This window comes from Cucumis sativus, unplaced genomic scaffold (assembly GCF_000004075.3).
Source record: "Cucumis sativus cultivar 9930 unplaced genomic scaffold, Cucumber_9930_V3 scaffold93, whole genome shotgun sequence".
Classification (NCBI taxonomy): Eukaryota; Viridiplantae; Streptophyta; class Magnoliopsida; order Cucurbitales; family Cucurbitaceae; genus Cucumis; species Cucumis sativus.
In genome coordinates this window covers 77,111-85,339 of record NW_022279582.1, presented here as the reverse complement: position 1 = coordinate 85,339, position 8,229 = coordinate 77,111, and the positions used below count along the sequence as shown (strand labels likewise).

At 35.2% G+C, this 8,229-nt stretch overlaps 1 pseudogene; it reads right to left on the bottom strand.

The window, feature by feature from the left end:
- Positions 1-6,837: 6,837 nt before the first annotated feature.
- On the bottom strand, positions 6,838-7,982 carry LOC116406377 (annotated as a pseudogene).
- Positions 7,983-8,229: the final 247 nt, after the last annotated feature.

Sequence of the window (8,229 nt, the reverse complement as noted above, 5' to 3'; positions counted from 1 at the left end):
CTTCTCAATTTCATCGAGCTCTTGTCCAATTCGTGCAAAGACTAGTTTACTAGTGTTATTTCTACAAAACGAATGTTCAATAAGAGAAACTTCATCGAAAGAAAGAAAAATTTTCACTAGGTTAATATGGATAGTCCTTCAGACCTGTCTCGCAATATGCTATGCGTCTTATCCATAGATTTTGCACCTTGCCTCTAAATTAGAGTAAAAGGCATAAATATAAATCATGATGATAAGGAAAAGTCAAAATTTATGAGATCAAACTCAACCTCTGTGCTCAAAGGGGTATGTACTGATTCCCCACCTCGCCCAGAGGAAAAGAAGAATGAAGGAAAGGTGCAAAGAGTTATGCCTTCAAACTAAAAAAAGGATATCAAAAGGACAGGTCTTATCTTTGTTCATTGGTTCTTCCTACCAAGAAAATTGATCAGTCCCTAGAATTATATTTCTTACTTGATGATGGAAGACTTGACGCCTCATTACTTGGAGTTGACTCCTTTGAAGCTACTATAGATGCTTTCAATGAACCTTCTGAACCTGGGGTTTATCGTAAGCTTTCCTTTCGCCCTAGGAGAAGGCTATGTGGCTGTCTTTCTTTGTGTCTAGTAAGAGGAAAGCCGCCAAGGAATAGGAATCACTCAATTCATTCAACCTTAAGAATCGCTTCACTTCAAGCCTTCGTAGCTTAATAATTCATTCTTTCTCAAATTCTTTGATCATCTTGAGCCAGCCGATCTGGAGGACTTAAGGATTCCGCTAAAGTTGCAAACGTTAAGAGTATTAAGGCCACTCCAAAGGAGTCTTACCAATAATATCCATCTTGATCCTTTATAAATAAATTTCAGACGTTAGGCACAAAGAATATTGTGAGTCCGCTCCTCTTGAGTTTGATTCCAATAATATTTTTCATGATTCTTTATAAAGCAGTTTCAAATTTTTGATGAATTTTACAATGAGCCTACCTTCCTCCCGTAGATCAATCTATGAGCCTTATGGTTGGGGCCTTTGTCCTTATGGCAAGAGTTTCGTTTGTCCCTGCTAGTTCATCCCTCCTTAATAAAGAAAGAAGAGGATATTCACAACAAATAAAGAAAAAAGAGCAGCTAATACGGCTAAGAAATTGCCACGCCCCGCTCCGAGCACCTGCTTGCTCAACCCGAGATGTAGCGTGAAACCAACTGATGTCATTATTCTTCTAAACAACATTAATTGACCCTAACTATAACTTACTTCTAACAACCTATATGAATTAAAACTTATGTAGCAGAAACTAAGAGAAATAACTTGAACACTTTTTAAACTTTAAACAGGTAGTCGAGGCTAAATGCCATTAATTACAAACTTTACTTACAGACCAAACAAAAATTAAACAACTTAAACTTATGCAAACCATGTACATGATAAGATTAAAACCGACCCTTAAAAACTAACTATCAACAAGTTTCACACTGCAATTCTGAAGACAACGGTCAGGTTCTCGAATCACGACCTCTACCTGGAAAGTGAAAAAACATTTTGAAAGGGTGAGCTAAAAAGGCCAGTGAGTGATAGTTTTATAAAACAAATATACTTTAAAATTTCAGAAATATAACATAAAGTCTTTAAGAAATCTCCTTTAACTTAACACTTTATAACATTCAAATACTTCTATCATAAACAAGATAGCAGAGTGCCTTCTGTCATACTATCGCGTTAACCTCGATTAAATACTCGGTTAGCATAGCAGAGAACTGATCTTTTATTCCTGCCTGAACTCGTCAAGATAGTAGAGTACTGATCATATTATTCTTGCCTGAACTCGGTGGTAGACTAATGGTCAGCATAGCTCTATACCTCTACTGTGCACATTGACCATCGAGAACTCGATATATAGAGTACCATGATTTTCTCTTTTAAAAAAACATTCTATTGAGCTCATGCTTTTTATAAATCATTGCTTGTAAGTCTTATAAATACATGCTTGCTAAAAATGTTTCTAAACTCATGTTATAGAATACTTTTTTAAATAGCATGCATTAATATTTTTCATAAACATATTGATAAATAGAAATAAGATTCACTTAAAAGCCTACTTAAATAATAGCTCGAAAAACATATTAGAATCATTATCATTTTGCAAATTATAAGTTGAAATAATCGTAGTAAATTTATTTTTCACTCACTGATCGCAGATCAAACCCTTGAAGATAAGCTTGTCTAATTTCCCTTGTCTTGAAATGACGGAAAACAACTCCAATTAATTCCCTTTTATTCTAAAACATCAAATACATCGCCAAAACTTAGAAAAACCTTCCTCAAACCAAAATCCATGCCCAACATGCCATGCTAATTTCTTAAACTCGGCCACTGCCCAAAACCTCATTCTCGGCCATAACTCAGCTTCTTTAGGCTTTAGAACTTAAAATCCAGAACTCAAATAAACATATATCCTTCTACAAAGTTGTTGAAAACGTCTTGTTATTCATACCTAAAATTTTCAACTTCAGATTCCAACGGATGTACTCTACAGCCCTCTGGAAGTCCACATTGTTCAGAACCACCAGTATTCTGACCTTTCTTGCTTTCTACCGCCAAAACGCAACTCTCCGTTACTCAAATTAAATCAAAAACCCCAACTTAGAAAATAGACTCAAAATGAAAACTTTTAAGACTAATTTCACTCAAAACACTCGAGTGGATTGTGAGAAACTTAATACTAAATTTGGCCTATTTATAGAGTTCATTGCATGAGTACAAGTTGACACCTCATCCTTGCTTAAATTCACCTTAAACCTTCTTAAGGAACCTCCTACTTACTTTACACCTTAAAATGCATGCTAACAAGGTTTTACACCTCACTAAAACCTTAAACCGCTTGCCCTTTCATGCCACATAGTTGTCCAAAACGCATAGTTAACTTCCAAGATCATCTCACCTAGTTTCTCGCCCAAACTACATAACCAACTTAGAAAAGTTATAACTTAAAATCCATAACTCTTTTGACAAAACTTTCTTCTACAAAGTTTCTCTAAATGTGTTTCTTCCCTAAAAAATTTTTCCTGAAATTTTGAGGGAAGAAAACGCCAAACGATGCGTTCTGTAGCGTTCTAAGAGTGTAGCTTGCTCAGATTCACTCGCAAACTGACCTCTTGCCTTTTTTGTCCAAACGTCAACTTTCTCATATCCAAAACGTCCAGCAACCTTCTTCAATAAACTAGACTCAAATTATGAATTTTCAAGTCTAGATTGAGTGTAATTTTCGAGTTGTGAGAAACTCCTTTCTGAAGTTAGCTAAAACACCTAACCTCTTTAATCCTTCTTTCTTGCCAACCTTAAACACTCAAAACCCTTTCTAACCTCTAAAACCATTTTGCCAAGTCAACCCAATACGCCTAAAAAGTACTATTCTTTGATATTGAACCAAAAACTTTCCTTCTTTCAAACCTCTTAAACTCTTTGAAAAAGACTACACTACCCAAAGTTTGGGTCTTACATAAAGAAAGAAGAAGATAGACTCAAGATATAAAAATAAGGAAGTTAATCATCTCGAAAGAAAAGATATAAGGAGAATTTCATTTTGATGCCTCTTGATCTTTAACTCATCTTCGCTATTCCTTTCTACCTCTTTCCCCTTTATGTGGAAAGACCTGGTTGGATAGCCATAGGTCCAAGGTTTCTAGTCTTTTTACTAGTTTGGAAAAGCCAACTAATTCAGTTTAGTAGAGGTGTAAAACGGAGATTGCTTGAGTTCGACGAATGAAAGAGAGCTCGTACCCGCAGCTTTTCCTTGATTATGCACTCTGTGGGTAATAGGCTTTCCTTCCTTGTCGTAGGTTCCTTTTGTTGGGACTTTTTCCTTCCCTCCTTCTTACTTGTTCATCATACCATAGTAATAAGAATTTCTTAGAAATAAGCTACTTTCTCTCCTTCAACTACTGATCAATTAGAACCTCGCATCTGCACGCACCTTGTTTTTAGGACTTTAGGAAATGAAGAATGTCAATCGAATAATTTGACTTTATGTACACTAAGACAAGTGAATGGGTGTCTATCTTTTAGCTTTTCTTGATATACATGAATATAGGACAACCATAGAGTATATGAGATTAGGGGAAGATTCTTGAGACCTCAACCTTTGCCGCGACTGTCAATATTCTTTGAACCTCTTTTCCTTGCCTTTGTCTCGTTAGTTTGGGAATCAGGAAGAAGCTAAGCAAGGCATGAAGAAATTATTAACCATTCTAGACGTCATTCAGGTTGGATGCCAAATACAAGAAAATCTTTTTGAAGAGTATGAATGTGAAATTCTCATAAGCAATGAGATAACCACTAGCTTAACCACCATGAGCCACACCCCATGGGCCGATCGTACCCCTTCAGTTCTTTTTCAACCTCAAAAAATTGAGTGAAGCATCAAAATGAAATTCTTTCACTTCGTTTTCATCTATTTTCTAGAGAGCTTTACAAATAAGGTCTTCAACGCAGAACCTAACTACAAACTGGTACAATTGTCTTTCTGTAAGAAGGTATCATGTCCATTTATCACAAGAGATCGACTTAGAAGTTCAAATGCACTTAAATAATGAGAAGGATCATTATGGGTAGTGCCAAGAGGCGCAATTCAATATGCGTGAGAAGCGCATTTAAGAAAAAAGGTTTGAGGAGGAGGGGAGATCCAGATACTCGTTGGAGACTCCAACCAGCACGATTAGTTGTCTTCCTGCTCTCAAAAGTCTACCTGGAAATAAAAGGAAGTTTCAGAAACTTTAGGATGAAAGGCATAGGAAGGCGTAGGAGCGAGGGAGTCAAAACCTTGCATTTCTGAATTTGAGCTAATACCTACGGTATTTCGACCATTATTTCTCCTTTTAAGCCACTTATCTAATAACCTCACGAATGAAAGAGTGATCCATCCTTAGCAAGAAGAGCTGAAACTGGGAATGAATAAAAGGAAATAAGAAGGAATGAGGCTTCCTGGGATAGATGATTATTATACATAATCAATTCTATTTCCCTTTCATGGGATAGATGATGGAATTTCCGCAAATTCGATTAGGATGAAGAAGCCCACGTAGCAGTTGTGAGTTTTTCACGGACTTACTCGTACATTATCGTTCTCAGCACCTCAATAGAGGGTTCCACTTCTTATGGAAAAAGTTCAAGACCTAGGCTTGATCTTTGTAAATGAGAATATATAGAAAGATAAAAATCTAAGATAGAAGAGTTGGGCACAAAAAAATATATAGAAGATTTTCGCTTGATTTTAGGCAATATCCCAAAAATACCCTATCTTATGGAGCCTTTGTTTTTGTTCAATGGATAAACAAGTCTAGAGGATGAGTAGGAGGTACGAAGAATATTGCAAAGATTTTTGGTTCATTTTGCAAAGGAAGAATATTGACAAAGATCATTGATAAGAAACTTTCTAGAATTCTTTTCTCATATGGACCCCGTCCAGAGGACTTGTTTATCCATTAAAAGAGTCATGTTCCTTTAAAAAGAAGTTTCTGATGTAGGCTTTTTATTTGACGTTAGGAGTTATTCCAATAATATCCATCCAGATTCCACTAAAGTTGCATACTTTAGGAGTATTAAAACTGGCTATCCATTAGGGAATTTGAGAGTTATTTCACTAAAGTCCTAATCCTTTATAAAACAATTTTTCACGACAAAAAAAAAGTGAAAGATAAAAAAAAAAAAATCAGAACTATGTTGTATTTACAAAATATACAAGTTATTTGGTTATACATTACAATTTCTTTAATTATTTTTGGATTCAATATTTTTGGAGTTTGATTCAGTAAAAAGTTGGACAGTGTATAAAATTTCGTAAAAGAAACTTTTTTTATATTTATTATTATTAATAATATTTTAAAGAAACTAAATACACTATAAGAAATAATATTTATACAAACTCAGAACCACATATATGCATAATGCATATTACAACTCAGAGCAATTTTATTAGTCATAAAAAAAAAAAAAAACAATGAAGGCATTCTTGTTGTATTATATAATACAATAATACTCATACTCAAAAGTCAAAACATTCATGTGCTTGACTTCACAATTGACAATTGCCTTCCTATTATTTTCCTACATGCCTTAAGTCTTTCTCTAAAATTACAAACTACTGACATATTACACCAGAACAACTTAAGCCAACAATGAAGGTTAGATTATAGATATTGTAATGGAAGTCACTAAGTAGTAATAACATGTTACAACACAAAGGTAAAGCCAAAGATTAATGTTAGTGTTACAGGAAAATTCAGTTAGCTCAACCTCTATATGGAAAAGCCTAAGAAAGCTTAAAAAGCTTAAAGGTCGAGCTATAGTCAGAGAACTCAGAAAGCTACAGAGGATAGCAGAAGAAGATGGACCACTGCACAACTAAAAAATTTGGGAAGAATTTTGTAACAGCCTGTATTTTTTAATATACCTATATAACAAAAACATGGAAAACTTAAGAAATATGAACTTTTACAACTTACACAATTCAACGGAAGCAATTTATTACAAACAATTGTTATGTCAAACTATTCACTACCCTTTATTGAACCTTCTACCTCAAAAGGGAGAATACAAGTCAATTAACGCTAACCTAAACACAATTTAACTAACAAAATTTCTCTGATGCTCTACCAAGATGTCACCAAGCTCTTAAGAAAAAACAATTCAACTGCCAGAGTCATGTCTGATCATGAAGGCTTTAATACTGTTTTCACTCATGAAATGCACTGTTATGAGACAGCATAGTATTCCTCAAGACCGATGAATGAAAAAGGACAACAAAATCTTTCATTTAAACTTCTTTATTGGCCAATGCAATATTGCTACTTTTACCTCTGGAAGAAGCTAATATGACATCTGTCTAGGTTTCCTTATAACTTTGTTCATAAGGTGAAGGTACCGATGCCTCATCCCCATCAAAGGGTGCTTCTCTACCAAAAAAATCTTTCTTATAAGCCTCCCGAAGAACTACAGTTTGTGTTCTAATCTTGTTTGAGACATAAAATATACCTGGGTGATGAACTATGGCTTTCTTAAACCTATAACCAAACCCCAAATAGTCTCCAAGCAGAAGATGTTCTCCTTTTCGGTTTTCTTCGAGATCGTAAGATAAAGCAACTCATGGAGAACAGCCACAACCCATTTCTCAGCTTGGTCCGTATTTGGTGCTAGATGGAATGCATTTTCATAGGGCGAAATGTAAGGCAAATCCTGCCACTCCTCCACCCAATTCATCACTTTCTTTTGCAAATCAAAACCCCTCGGGAAACTCATTGGAAATGGAATATGATTTATTTTCCTTCTCCCAAAATTTCCTTCCAGAGATTCCCTTTTCTTCAATTCAGAGACTGCAAAGGTCTTTCCTCCAAGAAAGTAGCTCTAATGCAAGAGTTTGTTCACCTGTTAAACAGTCTTTCACACTACAAACTTGAAAATATTCAGGATAACCAGCAAGAAGGGTTGGAATGAACCTATAGGGTAAACCCAAATCCCATTGCAACCTCTCAATAACATATAGGGGAAATTTTCCAACCCCTATGAGCATCAATAGTTTTGCTAACCTCTTCACAACATCATCTCTATGCAGTCGAGAGTTATGAATGGTTGATTCTTCCTTGTGGAGAAGTAAAGCTTGTGAGGTGATTTTGACATGAGGATGGAGACCAAGACTAGGCTGGAATTGGATGAAAACATAAGGGTATAACTCGAAGAACTTGGAGATGGTGGTAGTGGGAACTTTGAGGTTCTGATTAAGCAAAAAGACAAGAAGAAAGTGGAACAGATGTTAAAGGACTCGAAATTATTATATTCTTAAGGGAAATTACTTGTTTGAGGTTTTTCTCTCTTTGAACTGCAAAATCAAGGTATGGATCTCTAACCCATTTGACCTTTGCATCAATGAAAGCACAAATCTGGGTGAAACGATGAGGGATTATAGTAATTTGTAGAATCATAAGCAAGAAAGGTTAGAAAACATTGTCTAGATTGGGAAATAGAAATGGCTGACAATGGAATCGAGAAGGCTAAACTGACCAAATTAGACAAGAGTTTGTAAAGATCAAATAATCAAAGGAAACGAAAATTCAACTTAGACTCTGCTTGGTGGCTGCTTCAGAATAGAGTCACCCTAACTACCCTTTAAAACTATCACCTGATTTTCCATCTGAAAACACTTTGAAATCAAAGATTAGTACAAAAATACTCAATAAGCAATTCTCATATCAAGCTTTGAAATTC